The 23118-nt window shown below is 42.6% G+C and overlaps 1 pseudogene; it reads right to left on the minus strand.

The window, feature by feature from the left end:
* Nucleotides 1-20978: 20978 nt before the first annotated feature.
* Nucleotides 20979-21080, minus strand: LOC126427534 (5S ribosomal RNA; annotated as a pseudogene).
* Nucleotides 21081-23118: the final 2038 nt, after the last annotated feature.

Genomic DNA, 23118 nt, shown 5'->3' on the forward strand with positions numbered 1-23118 from the left:
TCTACACACCAGTCATTACTGGACACTAAGGTACCTGTCTCTGCGGTCAGAGTGTAAAATTACTTGGAATTATGGTTGATAAAAGACTATCTTGAGATGGACATATAAATTACTTAGCTAACAAACTTGCACAAGTTCTCTTTCACCTATATAAATTAAGAAAAAAAAGTCAGCAAGAGTATGCTGCTACAGTGTAATATGTACTGACAAGACCAGTTGTATGAAACCATGAAACCATACTAAAATATTGATAATAAATAAATATTATTTTCGGCGTAAGCGTTCAACACAACAATCACACAATCAAATCTGGTCGGGACATAAGAAGACTTCACTTTTTTACGAAACGTATTGTCTGTTCTATTAATATCCAGCTCTTTTATTTTGGCGAAATACATATACGCTGCCACACTGAGCTGTTATCAGAATCGCACGTGTCAAAACAAACCACTAGCTGACGACAGTTTAGAATATCGAACGTTCGTAAAAGTCGATAGGTGTGTTAATCGACTAAAGCGTATATACGTCATAACGACGTTATATCATATCCAGGTTGGGTGAACTTAGCATCCTCCCCACAGCGGCGCCACCGCCAGAAACAGAAGGCGACCGCTCCACATTATGCGCCGCGGCGCGCTCTTCAAATGAGTACATTTTACCACGGCTCAACCTCCATTTGTCGGTTTGACTGAGGGCAGGCTGTGATGTCCCGGAGCTGAAACCTCGTCCACACGTCGTGGGGTTGGGCGGCCACGCCTCACTACAGATGTCGGACGTCGTAGGATGGGCAGACTGGTCAAACAGACCAGGCGGCGAACTGTGGCAGAACCAGCGTCAGACTTTAATCCTGGGCAGAGTACAAGTGTGTCTGAACACACAGTGCACCGAACACACCTAACGATTGCTCTCCGCAGCCGACGACCCATGTGTGTGCCAATGTTAACACCACGACATCGGCAACTACTACTGAAACGGGCGCGTGACCATCGGCACTCGACACTACATCTACATCTACATCTACATTTATACTCCGCAAGCCACCCAACGGTGTGTGGCGGAGGGCACTTTACGTGCCACTGTTATTACCTCCCTTTCCTGTTCCAGTCTCGTATGGTTCATGGGAAGAACGACTGCCGGAAAGCCTCCGTGCGCGCTCGAATCTCTCTAATTTTACATTCGTGATCTCCTCGGGAGGTATAAGTAGGGGTAACCAACATATTCGATACCTCATCCCGAAACGCACCCTCTCGAAACGTGGACAGCAAGCTAGACCGCGATGCAGAGCGCCTCTCTTACAGAGTCTGCCACTCGAGTTTGCTAAACATCTCCGTAACGCTATCATGCTTACCAAATAACCCTGTGACGAAACGCGCCGCTCTTCTTTGGATCTTCTCTATCTCCTCCGTCAACTCGACCTGATACGGATCCCACACTGATGAGCAATACTCAAGTATAGGTCGAAGGAGTGTTTTGTAAGCCACCTCCTTTGTTGATGGACTGCATTTTCTAAGGACTCTCCCAATGAATCTCAACCTGGTACCCGCCTTACCAACAATTTATATTATATGATCATTCCACTTCAAATCGTTCTGTACGCATACTCCCATATATTTTACAGAAGTAACTGCAGGCAGTGTTTGTTCCGCTATCATATAATCATACAATAAAGGATCCTTCTTTCTATGTTTTCGCAATACGTTACATTTGTCTATGTTAAGGGTCAGTTACCACTCCCTGTACCAAGTGCCTATCCGCTGCAGATCTTCCTGCATTTCGCTGCAATTTTCTAATGCTGCAACTTCTCCGTATACTACAGCATCATCCGCGAAAAGCCGCATGGAACTTCCGACACTATCTACTAGGTCATTTATATATACTGTGAAAAGCAATGGTCCCATAACACTCCCCTGTGGCACGCCAGAGGTTACTTTAACGTCTGTAGACGTCTCTCCATTGAGAACAACATGCTGTGTTCTGTTTGCTAAAAACTCTTCAATCCAGCCACACAGCTGGTCTGATATTCCGTAGGCTCTTACTTTGTTTATCAGGCGACAGTGCGGAACTGTATCGAATGCCTTCCGGAAGTCAACGGAAATGGCATCTACCCGGGAGCCTGTATCCAATATTTTCCGGGTCTCATGAACAAACAAAGCGAGTTGGGTCTCACACGATCGCTGTTTCCGGAATCCATGTTGATTTCTACAGAGTAGATTCAGAGTTTCCAGAAATGTCATGACAGGCGTGCAAAAACATGTTTTAAAATTCTACAACAGATCGATTTCAGTGATACAGGCCTATAGTTTTGCGCATCTGCTCGACGACCCTTCTTGAAAACTGGGACTACCTGTGCTCTTTTCCAATCATTTGGAACCTTCCGTTCCTCTAGAGACTTGCAGTACACGGCTGTTAGAAGGGGGGCAACTTCTTTCGCGTACTCTCTGTAGAGTCGAATTGGTATCCCGTCAGGTCCAGTGGTCTTTCCTCTGTTGAGTGATTTCAGTTGCTTTTGTATTCCTTGGACACTTATTTCGATGTCAGTCATTTTTTAGTTCGTGCGAGGATTTAGAGAAGGAACTGCAGTGCGGTCTTCCTCTGTGAAACAGCTTTGGAAAAAGGTGTATAGTATTTCAGCTTTCCGCGTGTCATCCTCTGTTTCAATGCCATCATCATCTGGTGCAGTGACAGAGCGTTGCACGGCCAGATGAACACCGGTGAACCGTGAATTTAAACTTTCAGAATCTTTTCTTAAAGAATTTTCTTTATTTACTAGCGATTCAGCAATAACATTAACACATTTAATCACAATAGGTGAGCGTGGAAGTAGTTGCCAGGAAGTAACTGATGGAAAATAAAATTACCTTTAACAAATGTGAATCTTATTCCTAAAAGCCTTTTCAAAACAGATTTAAAAATGGTTCAAATGGCTCTGAGCACTATAGGACTCAACATCTTAGGTCATAAGTCCCCTAGAACTTAGAACTACTTAAACCTAACTAACCTAAGGACATCATACGCACCCATGCCCGAGGCAGGATTCGAACCTGCGACCGTAGCAGCCTCGCGGTTCCGGACTGCAGCGCCAGAACCGCACGGCCACCGCGGCCGGCTACAGAACCTTCACCAGCTTCAACAGTCCCTTGCTGACATCCAGGGTCTATGGATTCATGAGGTTGTCTCCATACCCGTACAGGTCCATCCGCTCGATACAATTAGAAACCAGACTCATCCGACCACGCAATATGCTTCCAGTCATCAACAGTTCAGTGTCGGAGTTGACGGCCCAGGCGAGTCTTAAAACTTTGTGTCATGCAGCCATCAAGGGTACATGAGTGGGTCTGTGGCTCCGAAAGCCCATATCGATGATGTTTCGATGAATGGTTCGCACGCTGACACACGTTGATGGCCCAGCATTGAAATCTGCAGCAGTTTGCGAAAGGGTTGCGCTTCTGTCACGTTGAACGATTCTCTTCAGTCGTTATTGCTCCCGTTCTTTCAGGATCTTTTTCAGCCACAGCGATGTCGAAGATTTGATGTTTTACCGGATTGGTGATTTTCACGGTACACTCTTGAAATGGTCGTATGAGATAATCCCCACTTCACCGCTAGCTCGGATATTTTGTGTCCCATCGCTTGTACGCCGACTATAACACCACATTCAAACTCACTTAAATCTTGATAACTTCCCACTGTAGCAGCAGTAACCGATATAACAACTTCGCCAGACACTTGTTGTCTTACGTGTTGTCTGCAGTGCCGTATTCTGTCTGTTTACATATCTCTGTATTTGAATACGCATGCCTATAATGGTTTCTTTGGCGCTTCAGTGTCTTAATCAGACACTGAGATTTTAAATACTTGATGTATGTTAAAATACAAATATGCATGCGTGCTCAAGCTCTGTCATAAGTATGTGGGCAAGATGGACCTGCGGAGTAGGCGAGGTGGACCGTGTAAAAATGGCTATACATTCCGAAAAGAGGCAATTAAAATTTCTTATTTTTATTCGGAAGATGTTGAAATAAATACAATATTGTATTATTAATTATTTTGGTCCAAAAAATTCTATCAGTTTATTATAAATCTTGGTCAAAAATGTTCTTTTCTAGTGAGTTGCTGGTTTTGTTCAAATGTTAGCCTATCTTCCTCTCACCACAGCAATTACAGTTATTGCCTAATGTTGAAACGGAAGGATACTGTATCGAATCGTCATTTTTATAAATTTCCTAATAGATTTCACCAGACTCAAGACATTCATCCCATTCATCAAAAAGTTAGTTTAGTAATCTTCTACAAAGTCTGCATACAATGAACATGGTGAGCTGTTTGCACTATTTTTATTTTTTAGGTTCGTCAGACTGTTTTTCTCTTCACTAGTACTTTCCTTTGGACATATTTCTGTGCCTTTTCTCTGTTTCCTTTCTTTTCTTGTCCCTCTTCTTCTTTACAATTTCAATATTTTCATCAGAGTTTAGTCCTTTGGATACAGTTGCTGGCTTCCTATTGAAAATCATGGTTTTACCAACGAATGAAATGATCGTATGGCATTGTTGGCCGGGATGCCGCATGTGGGGAAGTTCGGTCGCCGTATTGCAAGTCCTCTTTAGTTGACGCCACTTCGGCGACTGGCGCGTCAATGATGATGAGAGACACAGAACACCAAGTCATCACGACTCAGAGAAAATCCCCGACGCCGCCGGGAATCGAACCCGGGACCTCGTGCGCGGGAAGCGAGAACGCTACCGCAAGACCACGAGCTGCAGACGTTACCAACGGAACGAACAGGTGATATTTCTTCCAAAAGTTTTGTCTTTGTTAGCTTGGGAGTAGTCAGTTTTGAGGTGGTAATGTTAGAAGTTTTAGATTCAGTGAAGGAATTTGACTTTTGGAGGTAACACTGGTCTTTTGAAGTGCTTAGGATCAGCAGGTCTTTTGGCCTGTCTGTGGGATTCTGCTCTTCCATTTGTTGACACACACGTCTCTTCCGACAGATAAACATAGTCTGAGACTTCAGTGAGATTATTTCACATGCCTAGAAAGTTAAATTAAATTGTGCTCCATCTCTCTCACGTTAGAACAAGTTGCCCATCTCTCCCAAATAACGCTGCATGATTTGAATGAATGGCACCACTGCGAGTGGTAGACTTCTTCGTTGGAGAACACGACCGGTTTCGCAAATCAAATTTGCACCTTCAAAAACTTCACTGTATACGAAAGAATAAAAGAACATATGACTGCAATACTCTCTTTCAAATTCTGAAGGTGGCAGGGGTAAAATACAAGGAGCGAAAGGATATTTACAATTTGTATAGAAACCAAATGGCAGCTATAAGAGTCGAGGGACATGAAAGGGAAGCAGTGGTTGGGAAGGGAGTGAGACAGGGTTGTAGCCTTTCCCTGATGTTATTCCATCTGTATATTGAGCAAGCAGTGGAGGAAAAAAAATTCGGATTAGGTCTTAAAATCCATGAAAAAGAAATAAAAACTTTGAGGTTCGCGGATGACATTGTAATTCTGTCAGAGACAGCAAATGTCTTGGAAGAGCAGTTGAACGGAATGGACAGTGTCTTGAAGGGAGGATATAAGATGAACATCAACAGAAGCAAATCGAGGATAATGGAATGTAGTCGAATTAAGTCGTGTGATGCTGAGAGAATTAGATAAGGAAATGAGACAGAGTAGTAAAGGAGTTCTGCTATTTGGGGAGCAAAATAACTGATGGTGGTCAAAGTAGAGAGGATATAAAATGTAGACTGGAAATGGCAAGGAGAACTTTTCTGAAGAAGAGAAATTTGTTAATATCGAGTATAGATTTAAGTGTCAAGAAGTCGTTTCTGAAAGTATTTGTATGGAGTGTAGCCATGTATGGAAGTGAAACGTGGACGATAAATAGTTTAGACAAGAAGAGAATAGAAGCTTTTGAAATGTGATGCCACAGAAGAATGCTGAAGATTAGATGGGTAGATCGCATAACTAACGAGGAGGTATTGAAGTAGAATTGGGGAGAAAAGGAGTTTGTGGCATAGCTTGACTAGAAGAAGGGATCAGTTGGTAGGTCATGTTCTGAGGCATCAAGGGATCACCAATTCAGTATTGGAGGGCAGCGTGGAGGATAAAAATCGTAGAGGGAGACCAAGAGATGAATACACTAAACAGATACAGAAGGATGTAGGTTGCAGTAAGTACTGGGAGATGAAGAAGCTTGCGCAGGGTAGAGTAGCATGGAGAGCTGCATCAAACCAGTCTCTGGACTGAAATATCAAGTTACAATTTTATTGTAACTTGATTGTAAGAACAGCCTTTGGGCAGAGAAGCTTGCCTCTCCCTTTCAACACGGCCGTAGTCACGACCGCTCACAACGACCTCTGAAACAGTACACTGGTGCAAATCTGCAACACACCAGATTACTTTAAACAAAAAATGTTAACAACTCACACAAACATGTAAACTTTGCACTCCGTAAGGGTGATGGAAATGGTACAACACTCAAATTATTTGCACCGAAAGGGCAATTTTTTTAAAGGACTCTTACGGTGGAAGGGTGGCAACCTTATAACGTAAAATGACTATTTAAATAGACCCATAAAATGCAGACTTACGTAAAATGTACATGCTCTACATTACACATATACCACCTCGCAAGATGATAGGCAAGATAAAAATATATTTCAAGAATTCGGCCTTTAAGCAATAAATTCGTTAACACCGAATCCGACAAACATGACAGTGGTAGCTATTAACGAATGGCATATTGACAGGGGGATTACTGAACAACCCCAACTGCAGATTGCTCCAACCCTCCCCAACTCCACAAGGGAAAAACGGACCACCCAATTCACAAATAACCACCTTTCCGCGGGTGGCAAACGGAGAAGAAAGGTGGGGCGACCCCAAAACAAAGCGGCTGGTGACCTCACCAAGAAAACAAGTAGAATTTAACAAGTAAATGAAACAACATATCTCCAGTCACTTAACTTCTAATAAACTGCGATTTCTGGCGAAGAGCTGGCGCAGCATTCCCAAAACGCTCTCCCGAACCGTCCGCTGCCAGCCGCTTCAACGTACGCAGGAAGGCGCGCCGATCCCCCGTCTCATAGCGTCGCGGCTCGCACCGGCCAGACCGATGTCGTGGGTTGACTCGTGTTGCTCTCGTGTCGGCCGCGAAGCTTTCTATACGGCGCTGCCCAGTGGACTCACGTGGCGACCTCACATGCGCCGACGCTCAAGACGGACCAGTCGTCTTGTGTCTCAGTGCGCGACCGACCAACCGACCGATCCAGCCGCCAATGACCATTGCCCGAGCAACTCGAGCAGACTGGCGGCCTAACGCGCAGACTCAGATGGAGGAACTCAGCCCCGACCGGGCGACCACTAGCTGAGTTCTGTTACGGGCGGAGTGGCAAGACTCTCATTTTCTGGCTTTAAAGTTGATCCAAAGGACAGACATACTAGCACTCCAACGTAAGACAACACTAACTGCCACACAAATGCGATCGAGAGACAGACCAGCAACTGGTGACGGGAGACTGACCTAGCCTCACTCCGACTGACTGACCAGACTCAGACTGACTGACTGGCGAGGTCATAGCGCCCCTTAAATGCACGTGAACAGGCAACCTTTCCCCTTTCCCACCAGAGGGACACACCAAAGCTGCGACTGCCACAGCGGCGCCACCGCCAGAAACGGAAGGCGACTGCTTCACACAACACGCTGTGGCGCGCTCTTCAAAACAGCAATTTTTGCCACGGCTCAACCGGTACCTTCTTCGTCGTGCCGATGGAAGGATGCGAATCTGTCGTCCTGCAGGGGCAGCACCACTTCAGTTTAATAGATCGCACCACGAGGAAGAATAAATGTAATCATCACACGCACACTGTACAATTCAAAATGGTGCAATGACGAACTTGAAGTACATTCATATTGTAACATTTCCTAGTCAAATCAAGTTTGAAAATCACCACACGAGATATCACCTCACAGCAGTTGTTAAAAATCAAACAGTTCATAAATTCACTATTATTAACAACCTACTACCATATCACTGGGAAAAAAGCTCAAACAGTTTCTTACCCTAAATCATTGGGAAAAATTCTCAACCAGTCAGTTCTCATCTTAAAAAGTACAACGGGAGTCTCAGTCACTATCCCACTACTCTTCTTTATTTTCCCCTTGTAACGGGAGGTCCTCCTCGAGCATTACCTTTCCCCGACAGTAGTTGTCGATATCAGTACCATTTCCCGAATTTTGGACAGGTCATATTATCTCACAGCATCTTTTCTGAAACCTTTCTTATAATTTTGTACACAGTATGTTATATTGCAACGCCCCCTTAGAAAAATTAATGAATTACTGTGCTGGTAAACCTCTTACGTTATTTGATTTTCAAACAGCTGAGCAAAACTGAACGTACTCAGACATTCACCAAACTGACACACAATATTTTTAGCGCAACGCAATCTGACTTTCAATAATCTCTACAATAGAATGGCCCTGACTAACAATAACCTATACCTTTCATGAATCACTTACCTCACAAAAATCTTCGTTACTCGAACTACTGCAATACAGCGAGCGCCAATACTGCCAGCTAAATAAAAGATTCAAACTACTGAAGGCACTAGCTACTGATAGGCATAGTTAGCAAATGAAAGATTTTGATAGAGAACAAACAATGTATTTACCTTAATAGTGTTCAAAAGTCATAATATATACAGCAGTTCATGACATCCAGTCTTACAAATGTACTGTCTCTGATGGACACACGTCCAGATCATCCGCTCTCAAAACTCCGCCATCTCTCTCCCCACATCCACCACTGCTGGCGGCTCACCTCCAACTGCCCAACGCTACGTGCTGTTACCATCCAGCTGCCCAACACTACAATAGCAAGCAACAATGCAAACCAGCCACAGACTTCACACAGCACAGTCAGTGATTTTCATACAGAGCGCTATGTGGCGCTACCAACATAAAAACCTAAACAGCCTACTTACATAGCCCCCATGCTCCCCACAAAAAATTTTACAAATTGTTTTGGGCACTGGTCAATACATATTTGTTAAAATTTTTTCACAAGTACAATAACAAAGAAATCAAATGCACACACTTATTGATACACTGTTGGTCAAAAGCTAAAATTTTCTCACAGTCCATAAAGGCAGTCCTGATCATTCATCACAGTAAAATTGCAGTGTTTTTCTCAAATTCTGAGAGTAAAAGAAAATGCACACGGAATTGGTGGATTTCCATGCAGTCTTGAAGAAGTAGTGTTGTCCTTCCAACGGAAAGACAGTGCTGACTCTTGACATGCAGACAGGCCACAACAGAGCAAATCCATAGAAGAGTGCACAATCACCATCGAAGAGTCTTGCGGAGAATATAGCAAGTCCATAAATCACCACTTGTGCACTCACAAAGTTTTTGAAATTGCCCTTAGAAGTCTTGCAGACCATATAGCAAGTCCATAAACCATCACTTGTGCACTCACAAAATATTTGGAATTGTCCTTAGAACCAGCAATGCTGTTAATCAGTCCCTTGCTGAATTATTAATACACGTCCAAACACTAACAGTCCTCTTTTTTTCACATATTGTGCATATACTATGACCAACAGAAATATGTGCAGTGAAATGAATGCTTACAAGTTACTTAATTTGATGAACGGGTGTCAATTACAATTTTATAACATGAGAATACAAAACAAAGGTACAAAATACATCATTACAGAACATAACAATACAGATAACATTTCTAGTAATACTCGCTTTACAAAAGAATCGAAATAACATATACATCAGTGTTACAGGAATAATGACATAAGTACATACATAAAAGATCAGAATAGCTTTTGAAACATCAACTTCACACATGAGCAACAAAATAGAACAGATAAATAATGTCTAAACATCTTTACAAAGTAAATAACATAGAATTAGAAAAATTCTACAACATAACTCTCATCAGCTAAACACATAAAGACAGGAAAAACACAAATACACTAGGGTACACAACGCACATAGCAGAATAACACAAGAGGAAAGGGCAGGGTTGTTTTCAGTGTAACATTTGGTACTGCAGTCGAACCCAAAACTTCATTCCATGGATCTTTCGTCGTATTTCAACATTTGTTTCCATCAAAAACATCCAATCCAAGCATGCTTTCTGTATTTATATGTTCACATATTTCTTACCTCATTATTTATTTTCCATTATCTTATCTCATCATTTATTTCCAAGAAAATCCTACCTAAGCCTGTTGTCCCTAAACCCTACTTTTTTGTTCATATCCTCTTTCAAAATACTTTTTTGGCCAAACCATTTTCTTATAGCTTCTCAATGCATTTCTTCCAATTCATCACAACTCGTTCTCTCATATAGCCTACCCCATCTTAAGCTAACTTAAATCTACTGAGCTCAGATGCTAAACTAAAGGATGAGGCAATGCAGCAGCACAAAACAATTAACACAAACAGCGATGACAAACAATTCAAATTGGCAAAGCAAGCAGCAATATATATAAGTTAGCAAAGCAAACGAAACATTGTCACTAATATGAGCCAATGTGCAGCAAAAAGAAAAATAAATCAGTAGTAAAACTGGCTCAACAGAGTAATACAAAGTGAAATTTAATAGCACTATGCCTGGCAAGCAGCAGCAGCAAATTCTTTAACTTATACCTAAACATGACAAAGCTCAAGCAGGATAAAATATTACCATAAAAATGGCCATTTTTAATACCTATGTCACATCTTAATACTAGAGTGATGCATCACAATAACTTACTCTAGCAAACAAGTTACCAAATCGTAAAAAAATTATTTATGCAATTCCTGTGAATGTCTATTTATGTTCCCTCGTTTTCTTGGAACTAGATCATAAAATTATTATTTACTGGATCTGTAGGCATAAAATAACTATATTAGTACATCTATTAAATTTTATTTTAACCAATGCTGCCATGCAGCTAGAAACTAGATATTAAACAAAATGAGCAATCTCTCAACTAGAAAGACAATAGATGTAAAATGTTTCTCATCATTTCATTAGGTATTTTAGTAAATATCATAAATTAAGAGCTCCACAGTGTAATGATATGTTTTCAAGTTTGAGCGTGTCGTATTTGCGATGTTTCCTACAAAGAAATGTCAATAGCGAGGATAATGGCCTCCTTTTTTTCTCCACCTGTGCCTCTGAATGGCACACACTAATGGCTTTTTTCCAGGTGACTGTCGCTCAGATGGGCCTGCACAGCACATTACGTCAAGGTCATCTACCGTCTTTACTGAAATATTTACTGCAGCAGTTTCCACTACAGTGACAGTCTCATATAAAAATTTCACAGGTCGAGAATTTGCGTTACAAATGTGTAGAAACAAAATCCTATAAACATAATACTGTGCAAAAAATTTTCGTCGGCATTGTGATACATTCACGCATATACACACATTTCATAACTCGTAAAGTAAGTTTCTTGGTTTCCAACATCGTTTTTCACAAATCAGAGTCACTAACCACTACTCATTAGTTCTTACCTTATTACACCTATACATATTCGTCGACACTTCTTCAATATTTCATCATAATAAATATGTAGCATAATCAAATTCCCCATGTAGCATCAGCTTATTGATCATAAACATATCTCAGTAGCATAATACACATCGTCATCGTAATAATAACATCATAACACCTCAGTCAAATCTCAAAATCGTTGTAGCTTCCTCCAATAATTTCAAAACCTGAAGAAAAAAATCTCTGCCACTTCAATAGTGTCATCTACCTCAAACGTACTTTAAAAATCATGCCAAATACATCAAATACATAGCATCACAATGGTTCCGAAACAATATGGACAGTTCACAAAGTACAGACAAAATACAATGTCGTAAGTGTGAAGTTATCCAACGGTGTAATTACGTAAACATCTGTCACTGATGTAGTAAAATAAATGTTTGTCTCTCTCAGTTAAATGATCAGATAGCTGTGTAATTTATGTGTTAGAGAAATATGGTACCGATGTGTATAAGCAAATACCATATTAGCTAGGGCTCCTTGTGCTTGCCAAACACATGGTACAAAAAGTAAGCGCGTGCCCCCCTGAGGATTAATGTAATTGTACCATCAAGTGTTACAAATTACAGCAATGGAATGAAATGTATCACGGAAAACCTTTGTATCCTTGTAATTCAAAAATCTTTAAAAATAAATGTTTTAAGTACAAAATTAATCACTCAAATACGTGTACTGTAGTGCTAAACAGTGCGTCTTGTTGTACGATAATCTCTGTCATTACTTAAGGGTAAAAACTGTGCCAAGTGTCGTAATTATCGTCGTCCGTAGGCAAAGTTCTGTGGAAGTCAATGTACTTACCTCGTAACAAACAAAAGCGAAATGCTATGGGTATAGATATCCTAGTTATTACGTATAGTACCATATCAAGAAAGTACTATACTGTAACGTATTGTTGTGCTACGAAAAAGGCTGTCTCATTGTTGCTATACCAGAAAAGTTACTACTAAAACATGTTTTACTTTCCAGAAGAATTCAGAAAAACTGTGCAGATATAAAACAGATACGCCGCAAAAGCAACAATGTAAATAGTGTCACACATTAGTAGCGTTGTGATATAATCGTGTAGCTGTCAGAGAAACCAAGTGCTAAGTCATCTTTAATCTCACAGAAAGTACTTTAAATCCAGAATGTATTCCCAAGTAAACCAAAATGTTGCATTAAAATTTCGTCAGCAGTACTGGTATGTGCTCTAAGTATGTGAGCCTTATAGTCGTTATGTAATCATACACCTAACAAGCAAGAATGTACACACACAATAACACTGTGTCATCTGTTCACTATAACAGTGCATTCGTAATTATTGTCTAAATATGTTCCCTATGTTCTAGACTGGGTAGTTAACTTTAAAACATAGTTGCATGTTAACAGTTTCTAAGTCTGACGAAGCGTACTAGTAATGTGAAGTGAAAAATTTTATAGCAAAGACTAAGTTAAAAAGCAGATTATCTATCAATAAACAGTTTTACATGTGAAATATGGTGTAAAGCTTTACTCTTCCTAGTACACAGATTTTGAACTTCAGCGCAATTATCATGTGGTATATGTCGGATTCTGTAATGTCCATTGTAAACCAGAAAGAATTTGTGACTCAAGTGTTTCTTCTTATGTGACAATGAATGCGCTTTAACGAGAACTTTCTGACCAGTATACAGTTTCTTTGCATTTGCTTTACTGTGTAGTTTTCTTCTTTTGTCTGCAGCAGAATTTATATTCTTAATAGCCAAATCAATTATGTTTTTGTGTCGAAGTTTAAGTGTATTTGGAAAAGCTACAAGCTCTCTGATTCTGTTCGGTGGTTCTTTATTCTTCAGTACAAGAATAGGTGGTAAAGCAGTGGAGTCATGACGCATTTCACTCAGCACGTTTTGAAATAAGTGTAAATATCTGTCCCAATACTGATGCTTTCTGTGACAATAAAGTCTGCAAAGCTTGTTGATTTCTTTCATAATCCATTCAGACGGGTTACAGTGTGGCGAGTACAATGAAATAACAACAGGTTTGATTTTATGATTCCGAAGCATGCGTGACCAAACAGCACACCTGAATTGCGGTCCGTTATCTGAAATGACTTTACTAACGTGTCCAACTTCACGTAAGAAATTTTTAACAAAGGCGTTGGATACAGACCGTCCAGTGGCTTTACGTAACGGAATGAAATAAACAAATTTTGAAGTATGTTCAACAGCGACTAGAACATACGAAAATCCATTCGATGTTCTGACAAGGGATCCCAAGAGATCAACAGCAGCAAATTCTTTTAATTTAGAAGGAATGATAGGAAACAACGGAGCACGATGTGAGATAGTAGATGGTTTAGCCTTTTGACAAAGTTTCCAAATAGACAAGACTCTTCGAATTCTCTTTTCCATATTGTTAAAATAACAAGTCGTTCGAAGAATATGATAACATTTTCGTGGACCAAAATGTGCGTAGCTGAAATGAATGTACCAAATGAGCTTATCAACAAAATCGTCTGGAATGCAAAGTACCCATAGCTTGTCATCAACAGTGCAGCGTTTGAAGAGTATGTTCTTTCTAACCAGACAATAATGCCGAATCTGAGTGTGTGTCTTTTCATGCCATTTACTTTTGATGTCTTAACAAATCGGATCTTTACTGTGTCCAGATTAAGCGCCTGCAACTCTCGCTTCCCGCGAAGCAGACCGGTACAGCGGGCCCCGGACCGAGTAGGGGTCAGCCTGGCCGGAAACACAGACGCTTCCCAGAGACCACCAGGAGGCGTCCACGCCGCCACAAGAGGTCGCTACAACCGCGGACCTCTTTCGTTCCGCTCGACGCGTGACTGCAAATAGAGCCAGCCATATCCATGCGCCAAGCAGTATTTAGGCTGGCGCAGGAGCCTGGAGAGGCAGGTGGCTAAGAAACGCCGGGACTGGCGACAGACATGCACCCGTTTAAATGCTACCCTACCTATCAACTCGTCCAAGTTCTGGTCAGCCTTCCGTCGCCTTACCGGAACTAAACCGTCCCCCTACTATTCTCTTCTCCACGATGATCACCCCTTCCCTGACACCCTTAGTAAGGCCAATCACTTTGCCTCCTACCTCTCCGATGTCTTTTCCATCCCCGACGATCCCCAGTTCGATTACTCCCTCTTCCCAGATGTCCGCGATCGAACTGACACCTCTGTCCCTCCCCTTGCACCTGGTTTCCAGTACTTGGACAACATTGCACACACGGAACTCAATGCCCCTATCACTACACAGGATCTCATTGCTACACTCCGCACCAAACGCAACACTGCTCCTGGTCACGATCGTGTCACCTACCGTCACCTTCGCGAAGCTTCTGTTTCTTTCCTTTCCACCCTGGCCAGGCTTTACAATGTAGTCCTGTCCACCGGTTACTACCCTGACCTGTGGAAAACCTCCCGTATCCTGATGTTCCCTAATCCCGGTAAACCGCCGTCCGCCGTCTCCTCCTACCTTACCTTACCTCGGTCTTCAGCAAGGTCCTGGAATATATCCTCACCCGACACATCCACCAGCATCTCCGCCAGCACTGCCTCCTTTCCGTTACCCAGTGTGGCTTTTGGCCGTCCTTCTCTTCCGACGACCTTCTCCTTCACCTCACTCATCTCCTTTCCGAACAGCTTAATTCCCGTCGCTCCGCGATCTTCCTCTCTCTGGACCTCGAACATGCTTATGACCGCCTGTGGCATTCTGGTCTCCTCTTCAAGCTCCAAACCTTCGCCCTTTCCATTAACTACGTCCGTCTGATCGGCTCCTTTCTCTCCCACCGGCCTTCCCACGTCACCATCCATAACACGGATTCCTACACCTTTTTTACCTCCACCGGTGTGCCCCAAGGCTTCGTCCTCTCTCCCCTTCTGTACCTTTTATATACAGCGGACATGCCGCCGCCGTCACCCCCCCCCCCCCCTGTCCACCTTCTCCAGTTTGCCGATGACACCGCCTCCCTTGCCCTCGCCCCCAGCCTGCAGTGTTCCCAACACCTTCTCCAATCCCATCTTGACCAGTTCACCGCTTGGTGCAACCAGTGGTTGCTCAAGGTCAATCCCTCCAAAACCCAGGCGATCATTGTAGGCAAAACCACCCCTTCCTTCTGCCTCCTCGATTTCTATCTCACCATCTATGGCCGTCCTATCGCCCTAACTCCCACCCCTAAGTACCTTGGCGTCACCCTCGACCGTCGCCTCTCCTGGACCCCCCATCTCCGGACATTCCGAGCCGAGGCACACTCTCAGCTCCGTCTCCTCGGGCTCCTTTCCGTCCGTACGTGGGGTCCGGACCCCTCCACCATACTCCACACCTATAAATCCCTCATCCGCCCTCTCCTCTATTACGTACACCCTGCCTGGATCTCCGCTCCCCCTATCTTTTACAAATCCTTGAACGCCATGCTCTCCGCTTCGCATATCGCATCCGTCTCCCCTCACCCATGCGGATCCTGTACGATCTCATTCCGTTCCCCCACCTCTTCCTTTTCCTCAAAAGGATACGGATCCTGTACACTTCCCGTAAACTCGATCCTCCTCACCCGCTTGTCTCGCTCATACTCTCCCACCCCCACCTGCTGCTGCGCCTGTATTCCCACGTCCCACCCAATCTCCATCTCTCCACCCTCCTTACCATCCCCCAAGGTGGCTTCCGCCAGCTCCCCCTCCCTGATGATGTCCTCCTCCCCTCCATCTACCCCTCCTATCAACTTTGATCGTCCCCCCACTTCCTGTGTCTTTTCCTTTAGGCACCCTCCCTCCCTTATCTCTCCTTTTCCCCCCATCCCCCTTCCCCCACCCCTCTTCCCCCGGGCTTCCCCTTCCTCCCTTCCCCCTATCTCCCCTGCCCATGGCATCTCTGCTCTCCCCTCTCCCTCTGCCACCCCCCTCCTCCTCTCTTGGCAGGTCCCCGGACTCGCACACGTTCAGTGAACATTCGCGCCCCGGAGATCATCGCCATCAATGTCTCGTGTGTGTGCCTTCGTTTGTGTTTAGTGTTATTTCGCCGTCACGCCACCACTGTTCACGTGTGCTGTCGCCATCATCCGTGTTATGTGCGCCGTGTCAACTAGTCTTAGTGATTGTTTTCGTCCAGCGTGAACGGCTCAATGTTTATTACTTTTCATGTCTACAGTTTTTGCCCGCCGTTTTTATTGTATTATCTGTGCTACCTATATGTAATACTTATTGTACCACTCAAGGCTGAAGAGCGGCGTAATATGCTGCTGACAGCCCGCCTTTGTATTAAAAAAAAAAAAAACACCTGGAGAGGCAGTTCACACCGAGCGAGCCCATTGGTGTCATCGTAGCCGCCGCGTCGTCGTCCACCACCGCCAGTGTACCGGAGCCATCCTCGCAGGGTCTCTACTCATCCTCGGACTCAGGTGACAGCAACGTGGACTCCGCACCGCTCTTCACGAGACGCCTGGGCTTAGTTTGGTGAAGTTGCATGGTTACTACAGACAGTTTATGTTTGGAAGAATCTCTGATTTAGTTATTGGTAGGCTTGGAGGATCAGTCCTACCTCACGAATATTGTTTTGTAACTTTTGAAGAAAGACTTAAGTTTAAATAAAACGCTATTACTCACACTCTGAGATTTTCCTTTCCGCGGATGGCGGATATATTAATCTTGTTCATCAGCAATGTCCTTTAAAGATGTGGTGATGAAGTTTTCAAAGGCGACTTTCTGAATGTGAAGAATACTAACTATTTTTTCGAGGTTGCCTTCCATGTTACTTTTCTCAAGACCAGCCAGTGCGCGTGACAGTGCGTCCGCAACAATGTTCTCCTTGCCGGGAATGTAGACTATTGTGAAGTGGAATTCTTGCAGAAACAATGCCCAACGTATTAACCTGTCATGAATTAATTTTGAAGACATAAGAAATTGTAATGAACGATGATCACTGTATATTTTTACGTGCTTACCAGAAAGAAAGAAACGGAATTTGTTAAATGCCCAAACGGTAGCTAAAGCTTCTAATTCAGTAACGGAATATTTTTTTTTCAAATTTTGTTAGCACTCGGCTAGCAAAAGCAATGGTTTCCTGAACAGTAGTGTCATTTTGTATGGCTTCTTGAAATAAATGGGCACCAAGACCGATTTTAGAAGAATCCGTGCTATGGCAGAAATCTTGTGACAGATCTGGATGAGCTAGTGTTGGCGCGTTAAATAGCGATTCTTTCAAAGAACTGAATTCCAACCTAAAAAACTGCGGACTTGTTTTTTTGTGGATGGAACTGGAATGACTCTGATTGCTTGCCTTCAGAAGAAATAATATGTCCCGAAAACCTCACCTTTGACCTACCGAATTGAGAATTTTCCAAGTTAACTGTAATTCCAGATTCTGCAAAAAATACCTAACAAATTGTTGAGGATGCGATTATGTTGTTCCCATGAGACTTCTGCTATTAGAATATCTTCCACAAATAAGGTGATGTGACGTTTTGAGAAATCAGGTAATATGGAATTTAGTCCACGAATGAACGCTGCCGAAGAAATGTTCAAACCAAAAGGAAGTTTCCGAAATTGATAACAAACGCCGAAACAAAGAAAAGCTGTGTATTTTCTACATTCTGCATGAAGTTCGATCTGATAAAAGCTGGATCTGAGATCAATAGAAGACAACACTTTTACACCATTAAGTTTTTGAAGAAGTTCTTCCATCGTTTGCGGCCTGTCTGTTTCAGGAATGATGATAGTATTGATTTGTCTCGAATCTAGACAAGCCTGATCGATCCATTTTTCTTCTCAACATGTAATGGATTGTTGTATGATCTTACTGCAGGCTCCATAATGCCCTCGTCAAGCATAGATTGTATTTCTGCTCTAACACGGTCCCTATAATGTGCTGGAATTACGTATGGTCTAACACAAAATTTAGTATGCTCACGAAGACGTAATTGGTATCGAAATCCCCTGATTGTTCCTGTTTTGTGAGTAAAAACTGTGGAATGTGGTTGTAAAATCTCAAAAAGGTCCTTCCTATCAGTGTCATTACAGTTCTCAATTGTTTGAATTTTATTCTGAATTAACTCATTAGTATCAAATATGCCGTCGATATCATCCCTGTCAGTACTTGCAGAATGATTGTTAGTGTCAAGTTCCGTCGAAAATTCCGAACTGTTGTCTAACAGAAGGTAAAGCCGATTAATTTCCTCGTCATGGTTTGAGAGCCAATCTTAAAATTTCAAAGCTATTGACTTACCTTCTTTCTCTAAACTTATTTCAGCATCGTGAAAGTTTAAGATTGCTTTGTATTCATTCAAAAAGTCTACTCGCAATATAATTTCCGTCGACAATAATGGAACAATAAGAAAAATCATAGAGAAGCTGTGGCTTTGACAAAAGAATTCTAAGTTGGTTTGTTGGCGTACATCTACACTTTTTCCAACGATTGCACCTTGTAATTTAATCTTACGTAACGGAAGTGTGGGGCAATCGTTCGATTTGTTGCATTTGCTAAAGGCTGTTTCACTAATTACTGAGATGGGACTGCCAGAGTCAAGTACTGCCGTAAATTTTACGTCATTTTTGTGTTGAAATTGTATCTACTGTGTCCTTAAAGTTTTCCTGAGTTTTTGCAAGTTGCGTAACTGAATCGGTAGATGCAACTGAGTCAATCTTAGCTTGCAAGATCTCATGATTTTCATGAACAATAATTTGCAGTTCTTTTATGGCTGCTTCGTGATTCTGTAATGTATTTTCATGCTGCGAAAAAATAGGTTGGAAATGCTCACAAATTTGTGTTTTTACGTCATTACAGACTTTTTGACATTTCGATTCGATTTTATGTAACTCAGTAGTTAAATCTTCAGGTGTTTGTTCAAGCGTGGTGTCTAACCTTTGAAGATTTTGTTCCATTGTGTCAAACTTTTGAAGCTTTTGCTGTATTTGTCCCATTTGTTGTATTAATTGTAATAACAATGCACTGGTGTCTGAAACATGTTCCTCAGTGCTTTTCGGCAGCGAATTTGCACCGGCAACATTCACATTTTCACAAGCAGAAAATATGTCTTGACTTATTTGAGAAAACGGTGAGGACCCTAAACCTGAATCTACAGTATTTGCAAGATTGTGTCCTGTTATTTCGGATTCCTGAGGCGAGCTGTTGCTGACCGATCGACCAGTAATGCTTCCCTGTTCACTAACTGTTTCACTGACTACGCCATTATTTGCCGCCCTATGCACAGTTACCAAATTACGACTTTGAATGTCTGTTAATTCATTACACAGTGGTGCTGGCAAGCTACGCTCATCATCACTATTATTTCTCAGTTTACTTTGGAGCCTAGTGTTACGTTTTTCACACGCCATTATGGTCACAATATTTCACACGATAACACAGAAAAGCACAATTTGAAGAGCAAAATAACAAAACACATTAACATAGCACTGAAAATAATACCTAGTTAATTGCAAGCGCAGCTGCGAAATACTTGGTGCAAATCTACATGCATGCCACAACTGTTTTATTGTACAACAATGAAAAACTACAACTACAAAGGAAATTCTCTCTATGATTACACGCTAGCAATAAACTATAGTACACTAATTACACAAACTACAAGAAAAAAATCAGAAGATTCCAGTGAGGTATCCTCGGCTAAGGGTCACCATATGAAACGTCCCCTTAGAAAAATTATTGAATTACTGTGCTGACAAACCTCTTACATTACTTGATTATCAAACAGCTGAGCAAAACTGAACGTACTCAGACATTTCGCTCTTTACCTATTCTTATAAACACTAAACTGACACACAATATTTTTAGCGCAACGCAATCTGACTTTCAATAATCCCTACAAAAGAATGGCCCTGACTCACATTAACATATACCTTTCACAAATCACTTAACTCACAAAAGTCTTCGTTACTCGAACTACTGCAATACAGCGAGCGCCAATACTGCCAGCTAAATAAAAGATTCAAACTACTGAAGTCACTAACTACTGATAGGCATAGTTAGCAAGTGAAAGATTTTGATAGAGAACAAAGAATGTATTTACCTTAATAGTGTTCAAAAGTCATAATATATATATATATAGCAGTTCATGACATCCATTCATACAAATGTACTGTTTCATATGGACACACGTCCAGATCATCCGCTCTCAAAAATCCGCCATCTCTCTCCCCACATCCACCACTGCTGCCGGCTCACCTTCAACTGCGCGACACTAGCGCTGTTCACATCCAGCTGCCCAACACTACAATGGCAGACGACAACAATGCAAACCAGCCACAGACTGCAGACAGCAGAGCCAGTGATTTTCATACTGAGTGCTACGTGGCGTTACCAATATAAAAACCTAAACAGCCTACTTAAAAGCTTACATTCCACTTATTGCGATAAAACAATCCGTTCAGTGCTTTTATTTTTCTGTTAGTGTCCATGTAATTATTTCCTTTGGTCTTCTATATTTTTGCGCCCGGTGTTCCGAGGCGGTCACCCATCCACGTACTAACCGGGCCCAATATTGCTTAATTTCGGTGCTCGGACGTGAACCGGTGTATTCAACATGGTATGGTCGTGGCGTTCATGTACTGTAGGCGCACGGCAGAATTCGCATTAAGCTCGTCTCCGAATGCTTTTCGGTCGAAATCGGCCGCACTTGACGCAAAGCACTTCCTTCCGCTGCAGTGAGTAGCTCGAGGAAAGCGCGGAGCGCACACCCGATGTGCCAGCAGAGCGACTGCCGATTTAGCGGGCGCGCCGCCGCGTGTGTGAGACGCGCAGCTGCTCGTTGCACCTACTGTCATTCGCTTGGCGCGTGCAACCTTCGACACCCGCGGAAGACGCATCTTGTCTACATCTACATCTACATCTACATCCATACTCCGCAAGCCACCTGACGGTGTGTGGCGGAGAGTACCCTGAGTACCTCTATCGGTTCTCCCTTCTATTCCAGTCTCGTATTGTTCGTGGAAAGAAGGATTGTCGGTATGCCTCTGTGTGGGCTCTAATCTCTCTGATTTTTTCCTCGTGGTCTCTTCGCGAGATATACGTAGGAGGGAGCAATATACTGCTTGACTCTTCGGTGAAGGTATGTTCTCGAAACTTTGACAAAAGCCCGTACCGAGCTACTGAGCGTCTCTCCTGCAGAGTCTTCCACTGGAGTTTATCTATCATCTCCGTAACGCTTTCGCGATTACTAAATGATCCTGTAACGAAGCGCGCTGTTCTCCGTTGGATCTTCTCTATCTCTTCTATCAACCCTATCTGGTACGGATCCGACACTGCTGAGCAGTATTCAAGTAGTGGGCGAACAAGCGTACCGTAACCTACTTCCTTTGTTTTAGGATTGCATTTCCTTAGGATTCTTCCAATGAATCTCAGTCTGGCATCTGCTTTACCGACGATCAACATTATATGATCGTTCCATTTTAAATCACTCCTAATGCGTACTCCCAGATAATTTATGGTATTAACTGCTTCCAGTTGCTGACCTGCTATTTTGTAGCTAAATGATAAAGGATCTATCTTTCTGTGTATTCGCAGCACATTACACTTGTCTACATTGAGATTCACTTACCATTCCCTGCACCATGCGTCAATTCGCTGCAGATCCTCCTGCATTTCAGTACAATTTTCCATTGTTACAACCTCTCGATATACCACAGCATCATCTGCAAAAAGCCTCAGTGAACTTCCGATGTCATCCACCAGGTCATTTATGTATATTGTGAATAGCAACGGTCCTATGACACTCCCCTGCGGCACACCTGAAATCATTCTTACTTCGGAAGACTTCTCTCCATTGAGAATGACATGCTGCGTCCTGTTATCTAGGAACTCCTCAATCCAATCACACAATTGGTCTGATAGTCCATATGCTCTTACTTTGTTCATTAAACGACTGTGGGGAACTGTATCGAACACCTTGAGGAAGTCAAGAAACACGGCATCTACCTGTAAACCCGTGTCTATGGCCCTCTGAGTCTCGTGGACGAATAGCGCGAGCTGGGTTTCACATGACCGTCTTTTTTGAAACCCATGATGATTCCTACAGAGTAGATTTCTAGTCTCCAGAAAAGTCATTATAGTCGAACACAATACGTGTTCCAAAATTCTACAACTGATCGACGTTAGAGATATAGGTCTATAGTTCTGCACATCTGTTCGACGTCCCTTCTTGAAAACGGGGACGACCTGTGCCCTTTTCCAATCATTTGGAACGCTACGCTCTTCTAGAGACCTACGGTACACCGCTGCAAGAAGGGGGGCAAGTCCCTGGTGTCCAGCGGATAATTTGCTCCTGTTTTTTTGTCAGTTGGCTATCATGGCCTCATTACTATATTCTACCCAAGGCTAATGTGAGGTTATTCACACAAGGTCAGGTGCTGATGCTACACCCATCTGCTTTGACCTGTAATGTCGTGGTGAGCCTTGATGTTTTTGAGTCTTCGTGTTTGTAGATTGTGTGTGGTAGTATTTTGTGGCTCTCTGTTATGCTGTATGTTTTTTAGTAAGCAGTTTGAAATAAATTGAATGTTTCATGTTGGTATTCAAATAACTTATGCTGGCTTTCTGGTGAGTTATTTTGAATTTGCATATTTTGGCTGATG

Source organism: Schistocerca serialis, chromosome 11 (genome assembly GCF_023864345.2).
Source record: "Schistocerca serialis cubense isolate TAMUIC-IGC-003099 chromosome 11, iqSchSeri2.2, whole genome shotgun sequence".
Classification (NCBI taxonomy): Eukaryota; Metazoa; Arthropoda; class Insecta; order Orthoptera; family Acrididae; genus Schistocerca; species Schistocerca serialis.